A 13,194-nucleotide genomic window follows, 5' to 3' on the forward strand; every position below is an offset into this window, starting at 1 on the left:
TCAATGAACTAGACATCAATTTCATGGTTATAAACCAAGGGCCTCCAATCAAAAGACCCTAGGACTTTGATATGTATGGTTAAAGAGTTATATCACTATAAGCATAACTATAAATATAAGAGGGATGAAAACTCCAATTTAATGTCCATGCATCCTTTCAACCAAAATTTATGAGTAACGACATGTCACAAAGGACAATTTCATAAAAATATGTTGTCGATATCTTATATGGTTTTTGGGAATAAGTCAAAATCTGAATTTAGAATATGACCTTTACCAATGACCTTGACCTAATTTCCATCTTTTTTTACCAAGGTCCTCAAAACAAAAACCCCAGGTTTCTATCACGGAAAGGTGGACAGACCTAATTAAAAAATAAAGTTTTCATAATTGGTATTGTATGATTTGAGAGTTAACAAAAATTTAACAATTTTGATCAGAGCGTCACTGACAGGTCATATGTAGACAAAACGAGCGTCTGTCGCAAAACATTATAAGACTGATACCTTTGATGACTATAACGGCAAGGACGCGTAGGTGGCAGAACATGAAATTGATCCCCCTACATGTATATATATACTCGAACACAAATTCTGTACTTTTTTTTTGAACAAACATTCATTGTTTATTTTAATTTGTTTGTTTTAGCATTTCATTCAAAAAATGTTCCCGTTTCATTTATTTCCTCATGAAATAATGATGGAGTGGTGTTGTTTTCTGCGTTTCTGTGTGTCATTGGTATTACTGAATTGTTAATCTGCAAATGTTTGTAGCAGAAACATAATAAGGTACTTCTTATGATATATTAATAGTTAATCCATAGCACAAAATTATTGGCATAACTATGTATTGAATGTCTCTTTTCTGAAATAACCTCGAAATACAATTTTAATTTAGCATGCATATAGTGTCAAAATACAAAACGCGAGTTCATTCATTTAATCATATTTAATACTGTATCATAGACATCATGTATTGCTATCTAGTTATTAACATTTCTGGCCCAACATCCCCTCAATGATTCGTGCATATTTTAAAATTGGAGACAGATCTGCTTTTCGGACTTCTAATTACGTCTTTACAAAAAATTGTTTGATGTGTACTATTTGATTGCTCCTCTGTATACATTGGTATACATATTTAATAATAAATTTAGGTTTCTCTAACTGCTAGTCCTCTTTGTTCAATGCTTGTGCTGATTAATCATTGTGTATATATATTGTTATGTCTATGCCTATTTCTTACCAGGAGCATTCATTCAAACTGTTGTCTTTCATTGCTGTTTGTAACAATACTTTCGTTTCATATATTGGCAGAAAGCAGACCATTAGTTATTCTTGAAAAAATGGTTCGTCGACTAATATCTATACTATGAACGTATGTGTATTAATGTAATGTAATGAATAACCGGAATGATGGTATAAATAATTACCCTTTATTATACGTTTACATAACACGCATCAATTATGTAACTAATCCAGCAGTTCTCTGTACTTTAACTATCATCATTGAAATTTGTTTATTTTCTGATGAATATACTTATACTTAGTAAAAAGTGTTTCCTGAGGAAGAACTTTTAATAGATAAACACGGATGAATAAAAAATAATCATCTGAAGTACCTTTCATTATCCTTAAAATATTATTATAAAATGTTGATACTGTCAGTCGGAGTTTGAAAAACAAAGCATTTGGAGTCAGACAAAGATATGTATTTAGCAAAGCAATGGTTTAAATAATTCCGATATTGACGACGGAATGTTTTCATGGATTTTCAACTGTTCCGCTTGTGACAAGATCAAACATATTTTATTTGCAATCAAAGTCAAAGGATTTAACAACAGATATTAGGGTTTTGCTAGCTGTAAAACAAGGTTAAACCACTGTTTTCTTTAAAAAAATGCATGTACTAAGTTAGGAAAATGAAAGTTGCTTTTAATTCGTTACAATGATTGGTAAGTTCTGTTAGGTAACTTACATGGGCTATTGTACCCTTCATGACCATTCTACTGATTTTCTCATATTGTATCTCATTCCGAAATAACATTGCATAATCTATTAGTTAAGATATTAAATTTTAAGGAAAGGGGCCGTCTTGAAGATCCAATATTACTGCTGTGCAGACTACGTCTTAAAGGAAGGAACATTCGAAGGTATGTGCCAATTTATAGATGTTTTGTTTTGGTTCTGTGTGACATTTACATAAAATCGTCATGCTTATATATATGTTCCTGACCATATCAGTATTTGGACCATACGCGTATGGTCATGACCATATGCGTATACTCATATGGTCCGACCGTACGCGTATGGTCGGACCATATGAGTATAATACTCGTTTGGTTATTAACGGGCCGGACCATATGAGTATTTGGACCATATAGGTATTTTTTTTTTAATTACATTATATAAGTTTCAATAATACAAAAACTTTATCTAAAAAAACAATGATGGTTACATGACAATGTATTATTTTTCCTTTCCAGTGACTTCTTGTGTAACAGTTCAGGCATTACGAAATTTTTGGAATTTATTTTTTTAAGTCGACATATTGCCATTCACTCTTAATAACAAATCGCTAATGACCATCGGTACAAAATGTGTTTATTATAGTTTTGACAAGTAAGTAAAATTAAATATGTAAAACTGCTAATTTTTATTTAGGTAATCTTTTCATTATAATATAATAATAAAATTACCTATATGATAGCGTCTTTTTAATGAACGGTCATACCATATGAAGCGTTTAGAAGTATTAAAAGTAAACGGTTACAGAGTGTCAATTACCCCGACCATACGCGTACGGTCGGACCATACGCATATGGTCGGACCATATGAGTATATACCCATATGGTCATGACCATACGCGTATGGTCCAAATACTCATATGGTCCGGAACATATACATGCAAATCTAAAATCTCAAAAAAATATATTCATACGTTCAGACATAAAATCTCTAGATATTAGTATACATTTAACATATTAGTAAATATCTAAAATAAAACATTTATAGACGAAGCGCGCTCTTCAACTTCGTACTTTATTTGGCTTTTTTAAAATTTTTATTCGAGCGTCACTGTCTTTTGTAAACGAAACGCGCGTCTGGCGTAAATATAAAATTTCAATTCTGGTATCTATGATGAGTTTATTTATACATAGATACATATACAATGTACATCTTTACATTCATACATTAAATCTTCCAACTTCCTAAAGGATGTTTGCTTGACATGCTTTGGAATTTTTGTCAGATTTTCGGAATCCTCTGGTTTTATCAATTGGAATGCTTTAAATATAATTGCCCACTTACCCCATTTTTCTTTTTATAAATCTTTTACATGACTTTTTTTTGTATAGTTAAAAGTCATCTGTAAAAATCCTTGTTATTGTTTAATAGTTTGTGAGAACTTTAAAACTTGTCAATGATTAATCTATGAAAAATCAAGATATAATTATTTCCCGTCAAATTTTCAATGGCTTATATCTCGAAAAGAAGGAAGTTGTCCCTTCAGTTCTTTCTGCTTTTTTAGTTTCTTTATTTGTATGCTATCAATTTATAAAATTCTTAAAAAAACCTTGTTATTTTGAAATAGAGTAGCGAACATCCTTAATACATCCTTTTTTGTTTAGGGATTTACTGAAGCCAGCCTCCGGGTGCAGGATTATCTCGCGATGTTAAAGAGCATTTGGTTGCATTAGGCTTGGTGTCTTATCTCTTTGGTCGGATTTTGGTTCTTTGACACATTCACCGTCTCCTTTTTTTTTCAAATTTATTTTTATATACTGAAATGTTTTCTTTTGATGAGGTTTAAGGGCATATGTTGTCTAAATATTAACATCTTTTTCTACGAAAACATATCAAGTTGTTTTCACATAGTCTGATCAAAGTTCTGCAGTATACCGTAATTAGAAATTTATTGAATCATTGGTTTTGACAAATTCCTGTCATATCAATAAACTCATCATAGATACCAGGATTACATTTTGTATTTACACCAGACGCGCGTTTCGTCTACAAAAGACTCATCAGTGACGCTCCACGGCTTCTTACGACAAGAACATATATAACTGCACAAATATCGTTTTCGATCTATCAATTTTCTAAAACAGACAAATGTATGTTTGATACGAAATCTTTGAAATCTGCATTTGGATGATAACAGTAATGCAAGTATTTACTTAACTGCAAACATGTCGTCACCAGACACACGAACACAATAATATATATTGCATATTAACTGTGTTAGTTATTTTAATGCGACGAAACAATACACTATTTTATTCTAAAAATTGTTTTACATACTTATATATCAAGATTGAAGTAACTCATTGGTTTTTAGACTTTTAAAGTTATGCTTGACTTTTTGTCCGATATTTTATACGTTACACTGACTAAACATATGTATGAACCCACGTTTAGAATGACAAGGATGCTTTGGGGTCAGATCACAATTCCACCTCTGTGTTCTCAGTAGAGCTATCTTGCTATATGTAATCATATTAAATCTGATTGTTAAACATTATTGGAAATATGCTTTAAGAAAGACTACTTGTGGTTTGGGTCTAGAATGTCCATTCGGCTTTACCACTGATTCCGAAGACACAGTTTGTGAGCCATGTCCGTCAAATTTTACGGACACAGATGCATACACAAATGTTACTGTACTGAAAATGAGAGGTATATCTAAAAGACGCGCAAACATTTGCATCATAATGACTGATATATTCCATCTGCGTTTATGTTTGAATATTTGAGCTTTTGTCTGGACAAGAGATGAGTAAATCATACATTTACAAAAAATCAAATTTATTTAGTCCAAGATCGTCAGGTATATTTATCCAAGGAGCGTATGAATGACCTGGTTGTTTTTTAATGTGAATAACCACATTTAATCAAATGTACTAGTATTGTTAATATAATCATACATTAAGGTTAACAATAAATGAACACATCACTTTATCAATGTCATGCACGCAAAAGCGTTTTTCTGGATTAACTATCGTCAGATGCATTCATACACAAACATTCTAGGATATGTACATATTATCTGAATGCTTGTTGATCTACATGATCAACAGGTTTCTCGACATAATAGCCAAATTCGTCTAAGATTAACTTTCCTTGGATAGTAAGAACCTTTGTTTCTTAATAATGTCCTTATTTATTAACGAATTTACCATTTTGGGTATGTTATCAATTATGACAGTACCAAAGCATGTAACCATTACTATTGAGCTAGTAGTACCTCTAGGGATAACAGTTCACCAGAAATTGTATTGAACCAGTACATCCCAGTTACATGTAGTAAAATTTATTTGCATATCTATATTTATGCATCAATATAATCAATGTCACAGTTGTAAGTTTTATATCGCATTACATTACGTGTTAAATTTCTTGTTATTAATTTATCAAGCTGTAATCACATTGCTGGGTGTGTAAGAGATAAAACTGAACAACATCATACGTCAGAACTCACTACCTCAACTGCAGGTAAAATGTCAACAAAAATGAGTCCTTGTTAATTGTTATTTTTCGTTTAAGTCAAGTGCAAGTAAACGCACCCGATCTCTCCTCTATTGGACTTAATTTGTTTTTTTACGTTATTTTTTTATTTTTTTATTTTGTTACTTGTCTTTATAATCAACTATTTGAAAATCGATAAACTACTACCATAAAATATTTCTGTAAGAAGATGTGGTATGAGTGCAAATGAAACAACGATTTATAATATTTGCATGAAAATTGAATTTGAACATTGTGTGTAACATCTGTTCAAATTTGTTATCAGTATACTCAATTTTTCCAAACAGGGAAAGGATTATTTATACTGTAAGTGTAGGTCTGATGGCATGCATTATTTGTAGCTTGATAGCATACATTTGTTATGAAAAAAATGAAAAAAAAAGAAATCATTTGACAAAAATAAATCAAATGAAAATCCTCTTGTACATTGGCACAATGAACATACGAACACAGATGAAAATCCATTAACAAAACTGCGACAAAGGGAATACAAATCAAAGACAAGGTAGCAGATAATGATACCAATCATGGGAAAACGTTTAATCTTATTTCCAATTATTCAAAAAGAAGATATGTGAACATCAAAAATGTATAGACTTGTTAGATAAAATGCTGCAATACGTATCTGTATAGTTATTCATGATTACCTTTGTCTAGAGAAAAAGTTTAGAAAAATTGTCTCTTTGTTTACCCTTAAGTCAAAGGTTATAATATCTGCTGGAAGATTAAGATACGTGTGTGTGCCATTCCCGTTTGTAGGTATGTCTATTGACGCAAAACCATAACGAATCATTGAAACGAAGTCAAAATTGAAAAAGTCTTTCAAGAATATTTTAACAATGGATAATGTAAAAACATTTTTGATTGTCAACGCACTTGTTATTGTTTTATGATACTTCAATACTTTGATAAAAAAAGGGGGTGAAGATTCTAATACCAAATCGAACGAAAACAGGTTATACAATAAATAAATAAACTAAAAACAAAACTCAATGGAAATTAATAAAAAGAAAATTGTAAAATACTACACACGTCAGAAAACTTATAGTATTTTCACATGTGAAGAACACCTAGACTGATGAGTTATTCATTCACCGATTAATGCATGTGTTCTTCAGCCGCTCGTTGCATTTTTTCTAGGTTTGAAATATTTAATTAGTTATTTCAAAAAGGTTGAAGCTTTTCAGACATGGTAACTTTGACAAACCTTTACGAAATTTGACGAATCCTTGATTGATTCTCCTTGGTGATCGAAAGACAGTGTCAAAAGCAAAATATCAATAATATTTTTATTTTCGTATATCTCAAACCTACATAGAATTCATGTAAAACACTTTCAGATGCATCTTTAGGATTAATAGATAAGATATAAAGCAAAGTTTGGAAAGTATATCCCTTTCATTTTTCTGATATACGGACTTTTTTGTGGTTATCATTTACATTCAGTCATTTTCGTTTGGCCAATTACTTTGATAAATTTTCATCGAATGTTAGACGAAAGCTTCATCTAGAAATGGAATTCCAATACAAAAGCCAAATATACGTAAGTTTTGTAAGTCAAAGTTATACTTAAACACTGACACCGACAAGCGCTGTCGACAAACACGGATCCTTTACGATTTGCTTTGCTATTACTTTGAATATTTAGCGAATCTAAAGTATTCGTAAAAAGAAGGTTATGTGAAGAAGATGATAGATAAATAATATTAAAGTTTTTAGACAGCCACCGCTGATGTTTATAATGTGAGATAGGCACATAAAAATTTGGCAGGCCGCAATAAGCGTTTTGCTCGATCAACTGTTCAACTTTCAATGGGATTAGTAGTATAACAAAATGGTATAAAAGAATAAGTGACAAAAATTTAATCTTCAATGGCATCTTACTAGTATTAAATGGAACAGTATAACAGACAACAAAAATACATATAAAACTAAAAAATGCCGTGTCTGATCACCAAAGAATCCACATATTTACTGAAAACAAGGTCATGGTACTTAACCTGCACTTAGAGAAAATCATGACGTCGTTCTTTGTAATGTCGTTGGTAGTGCTGTAGAGTAATTTGGTTTTGCCCTTAAATAATATAGAAATCAGTTAAATTGTGCAATGCCCTAAGCTAATTTGTCTTTTTGTCTATGTTGGATAGTTGTAAAACCGACTTTTTTTTTATTGTTACATATATATAAATATGTTTTTGTACTACATATCGTTTAAATATTTGGAGTAATCTGCAAATTTTAATGACTTAAGTTTGATAAACCTTTTTCCCTAATTCTTACACTGTTTATCCTTTACCTGACCTGTTGGTCATTTTTATTTATTCATCGTGTGGTTCGTTTGATTTGTTCTTCATTGGTCAGAATTCGATTATGACGTCAAATATTTTTGCTTTCCTCTGTATTTCCTATTGCGACGTCATGAAAAAAGGCGACCATGTCTGATGACGTCGCATAGAAAGAACACATATTTTTGCAGATCATTTGAAAAGAAGGATTTAGTTTGTCAGCATAACGTTTAAAAATCCTTAAAGAAACAGATTCCACCACCAAAGCTTGTGCAATACGATATTTATCCACTCTCGTCAGTTGCAATTTATATATTTAAAATGCGAGGCTCGCCGAACTTTTTTTTGAGTGGATAACTATTGTATCACACTTGGTGTAGTGGTAGAAGATATATATCAGCCACATAATGCAACAGACAAAAAAATGTAGAATTTGTGACAGTTGTAATTTAGTTGACTACGAGATTTAAAAAAAAAAACACAAATACACGTGCCTGCTTGGTAGCATGATAAACATGAGGTCTGGTCTGCTTTCGTTGTATGCTTTAAATCAGACACAGATAATATCTTTGTTCAGAGCAGCTTCAAACACTGAATAAGACATGATGAAATGCTAGACGTTTAAAAATGACTGAATTGTCATGCCAATAAAGAATCAGTATTCATTTCAAAGGTATTTACTGCCGACGTTTGGTAGAATTTTCTTTCGTGTATATGAATAAAGCAAAACTATATTAAAACGGGGCGTTTGTGTTGCCCAATCTTAGGTTTCCGATGTGGTGTTTTGTTTCCTGTTGGCCATGACGTTCTTGGTATGTATTCGGCTGATGATATTTGATTGATCTGTACCTTTTTTGTACTACATTTTTCTTTTGATTTTTCTTTATAATCGTTAATAATAATTGTTTCAGTGATAACTTTTTAACATGTTTTTATTCGAGCGTTACTGATGAGTCTTTTGTTGACGAAACGCGCGTCTGGCGTAAATATAAAATTTCAATCCTGGTATCTACGACGAGTTTATTTATATTTCATGATAACACCAAACGGGATCCAATGTTATGCTCTCAAGTAGTAAATTTAATATGTTTGAGTTTTAAATGTGTGTGAAGTTAGCAGCCGGAATTTTAACGTGTTCATGACGAAAGAAAAGTGAAAATGTTTTTTTTCCAGAATCACGTATTGTTTATTTCTTTTTATTATGTATGCATTGGTCTTTTATAAATGAAAAATAAGGAATGACAACACGTTTATTTTATCATTTAGAGATTAAAAATAGCCAGAACCGATAAATTCGTTTATTATCAAATCTTATGCTTTAAAAAGTGCATGTCCAGTTTCACAGAATTTCACAACAAAAAGTGCTTTCATGTTCTTCTAAAACAGAGAAATAATAAACGATCAAATTGGTCTTGTATTTTTTACAAAGTTTGACAGTTTACAGTTGATTGTAATTTTGTAATCGTCGTAAACATTGACCTTTTTTGTTGTTAATCGCAATTTCCTCGATGATGTGGTATATTTTATTGATCTCGATAGAACTATAGACTTTTGGTTCAATGATTATTCCCTTGTTGTAGGATATACATGACACGGTTTATCCGTTTCGTTTGTTTCCTCGTCAATTCGAGATGGATTGGCGATGTATGTTGTCTCTCTGTGTACTTATCATATCATTTAAAAACTATTCTGCACAGATTTGTAGAAAAGATATAAGGTAATTCTTATAATTTATTCAAAACTAAGCTTATTTGTCATTTGAATTTTATGTACTGATAAATTCAGACACGAATGTAAAAGAACTACATGTACTTCTGTCACCAAAAGTCCTTAGAATATCTAGGACTAAATTTTAGTAAACTGTAAAGAGAGTGTACACGAGTGCAGTACACTGTAGACTAATGTACTAGTAGTGATGCATATTTTCTATCTACATTTAGGCCTTTTGATTTTAGATTTATTAAAAGAAGAACACACAAACTAAAAACTAAAACTGAAAACTCACCATGTCAGAATGTTTCAGATAGTCATAAGCTAGATTTCCAGAAATCATGAAATTCAACCATTAACTTTCGAGATTTTTTCAATCGTTACAAAGAGGGTCCCTTTATGCATTAAACGCGTTTAATGCATAAAGCTCAACGGGTTCACATTTTATTGTGTCCCGCTTCTTGTCGACTTGTTTCTTTATTATTATGAGGCTTACTCCATACAGGAACTTCTTAGGAAGAACGATAAGAAGTAAGCAATATTCTTTAACTTTACTTTCCGCTAAATAATTCAAATTTTGGTGACTACATGTATGTTGAACTCATCTATCCCATCGAACTAGAGATAAAGGATACAACAGATACATGTGGAGCAGGATCTGCTTACCCTTTCGGAGCACCTGAGATCACCCCTAGTTTTTCGTGGGGTTCGTGTTGTTTATTCTTTAGTTTTCTATGTTGTGTCATGTGTACTATTGTTTTTCTGTTTGTCTTTTTCATTTTAGCCATGGCGTTGTCAGTTTGTTTTAGATTTATGAGTTTGACTGTCCCTTTGGTATCTTTCGTCCCTCTTTTAAGTCTTTTCATATCTTGACTTACATACAGAAATTGACAATGAGGGTCGGTTGAAAACAAAACTTTACGACAAAAGAGATGATTTAAGCTTCCCAATTGTAAATTTTCCATTTATATGTGTCAGCATTCCCGCAGCGTATGTATATGGAGTATATATCTTAAAGTTAATACGATATTCCAGGGCTTGCATTTCCTATCATGATTTATTTGATAGAGGGTTGCTGCTCACAAGGAAGCTATTAAACCAAGAGTTCGAAGTGGTTAAGTTGAAGTCATCCCTTCATAAATTGTACGGACGCCATCATGAGTTGGTTGATCGTTATGGTATATCCGTTTAACATATGCTAACGTATATGTTCCAATTGTGGTAACTACAAGTCCCCTTTTTGTCGAATGTGATCTACTGAATTAGACTTATCACTGGGTTTGTACTAAGATGAACAACACCACGGGTGTCACATGTGAAGCAGGATCTACTCACACTTCCGGAGCACCTGAGATCACCCTCCCGTATTTGGTAGGGTTCGTGTTGCTCAGTTTTAAGGTGTCTATGTTGTGTTTTGTGTACTGTTTGTCTGTTTGTCTTTTTCTTTTTTAGCCATGGCGTTGTCAGTTTGCTTTCGATTTATGAGTTTGAAAGTACCTTTGGTATCTTTCGCCTCTCTTTTAAAGTTCACATATATAAAGAATGAATGTGAAAATCAATAATGTATTCTTTAGTCATGAGTATGATTTTGTTGTCGGCAAACATTAAAAAAACCATAAGCATAAGTATGAATTGTTATAATATAAAATTTACAATTTCCAATCTTGACCTAAGGAAAAGAATAGATAAAATATAATATACGCACCAATGAGACTAGAACGTAGAAAAGATTGACATAACACATATTTTACCAATAATCAATAGGCAGCTAAAAGTGTGCAAAATTTCTTTTGAATTATGCTACTTAAAAATATACCATTCTAACAACTTTTCTTAACAATTTTAAAAGAGATTAGTCGATGGGCAATCAGAAACGTTGAGTTCTAGAGTGGATTGATGAATACAATCTTCTGCAAAAATGAAGTATATCTGTATCATGGTTTTGGTAGTGGTTAAGGTTTGATATAAACATGCATGAATAAAATTTCAACATTTCATTTTTCTTAGAAAATAATAATGATTAGTTATGATATAAAGTTATGATATTGGTTGCAGGATACTTGGGAAGACAAGTACAATCTACTACTGCTGTAGACCCTTGGATGTATTGACAAGAAAATGCGAAGGTATACACCATAGTGAATTTTTCTTTTTTTATAGTGAATATCAAAATGAGCAAATATCATGGGAAATGTATCATATCTTAAGCTTCCTCTATTGATATAAAGACTATTATTGGTAAAAAACATAATAATAAGACATTTGTTGGTAAATCAACGAATTAAAGTTCGTATTAATATAACACTAGATGATCTACTTTGGGAGATTGAAGCAATGTAATAATAAATGTATTATAGTTTTCGATAACTGTTGTTTGTCTTATCGCAGTTTTCTTTCTGGCATACTATCAATTTTTTCATCGATTGTCGTTATAATGGTATCTTCTCCCCCTTTTTTGTATACTCTAAATATTTCCCCGTCAATCATCAAAGTAATCCTAAAAATAACATTTGAAGTTGTTTTTTTCAAACGATTGAATACAAATGTAAATACTACACAGCATTGTAATAACTTATTATATGTTAATAAAAAAACTTCTTTTAATTTTAGAATGCGACACAGGATATGAATTTATTGGATCAAGATGTGAACCTTGCAATAGTGGTCAGTATGGTTTGAAATGTACAGACACATGTTCTTGCAAGGCATACGAAAGGTATATAATGACATGTAAAATAAACTACACCTGTAATTCAGTGGTTGTCATTTGGTTTTGTGTTAAATATTTGTTTGTCGTTCATTTTTTTATTTAAATGAGGCCGTTTGTTTTCTAGTTTGAATTGTTTTACATTGTCATATAGGGGCCTTTTATAGCTGACTATGCGGTATGGGCCTTGCTCATTGTTGAAGGCCGTACGATGACTTATATTTGTTAATGTCTGTGTCATTTTGGTCTCTTGTGGACAGTTGTCTCATTGGCAATCATACCACATCTTCTTTTTAATATACACAAAATTTTATGCTGGTACTATAATCATGTTATTCCGAGCTTATTGTTTCTTCTTACGCTAATATGTTGTAAACGTTCGATCAAATTCAAAATTCAAAATATATTTGTTTTCGAACAGTCCATACTGTTACTTTCGGTTAGACTTGAATTTGCATTGGTGTCGAATGTCTGTTCTGTTCAGCTTTGCAATAATGTCCAAAATCCTATATATATTGGCGATTAACATATAAATTCTTTATTTCTTCAAGCTAAAGCAAATAAAACATTGCTTTGCTGGGCATGCTTTTTAAAATTCGTTTTTTAACTATAGACTTTAAATATCGACCAACGTTTGAAGGATAATCTATTTATACAATTTCTGACAGTATATAACTTCAGACTGATCATCATCGCTACTTAAGAATAAGACGTGATAGCTTGGCTTTCTTCTGATACCAAAATCAAACTTTAAAGACCAAGCATAAAGTTTGAATACTTATATCGTTGAGCAATCATTTTAAAACACAGTTACTTGATTGGAAGAATTGGAATAACTCCATTTTCCTAACTTCTTATTCTTCCGTGAAATAGAAGTAATTTTGACTACTAGCGTAGAATAACCGAAAAACATTCATCTATGGATTATCTATTTATATAGCTACCACAAAAGACATAGCAGTTT

Source organism: Mytilus galloprovincialis, chromosome 8, assembly GCF_965363235.1.
Source record: "Mytilus galloprovincialis chromosome 8, xbMytGall1.hap1.1, whole genome shotgun sequence".
Classification (NCBI taxonomy): domain Eukaryota; kingdom Metazoa; phylum Mollusca; class Bivalvia; order Mytilida; family Mytilidae; genus Mytilus; species Mytilus galloprovincialis.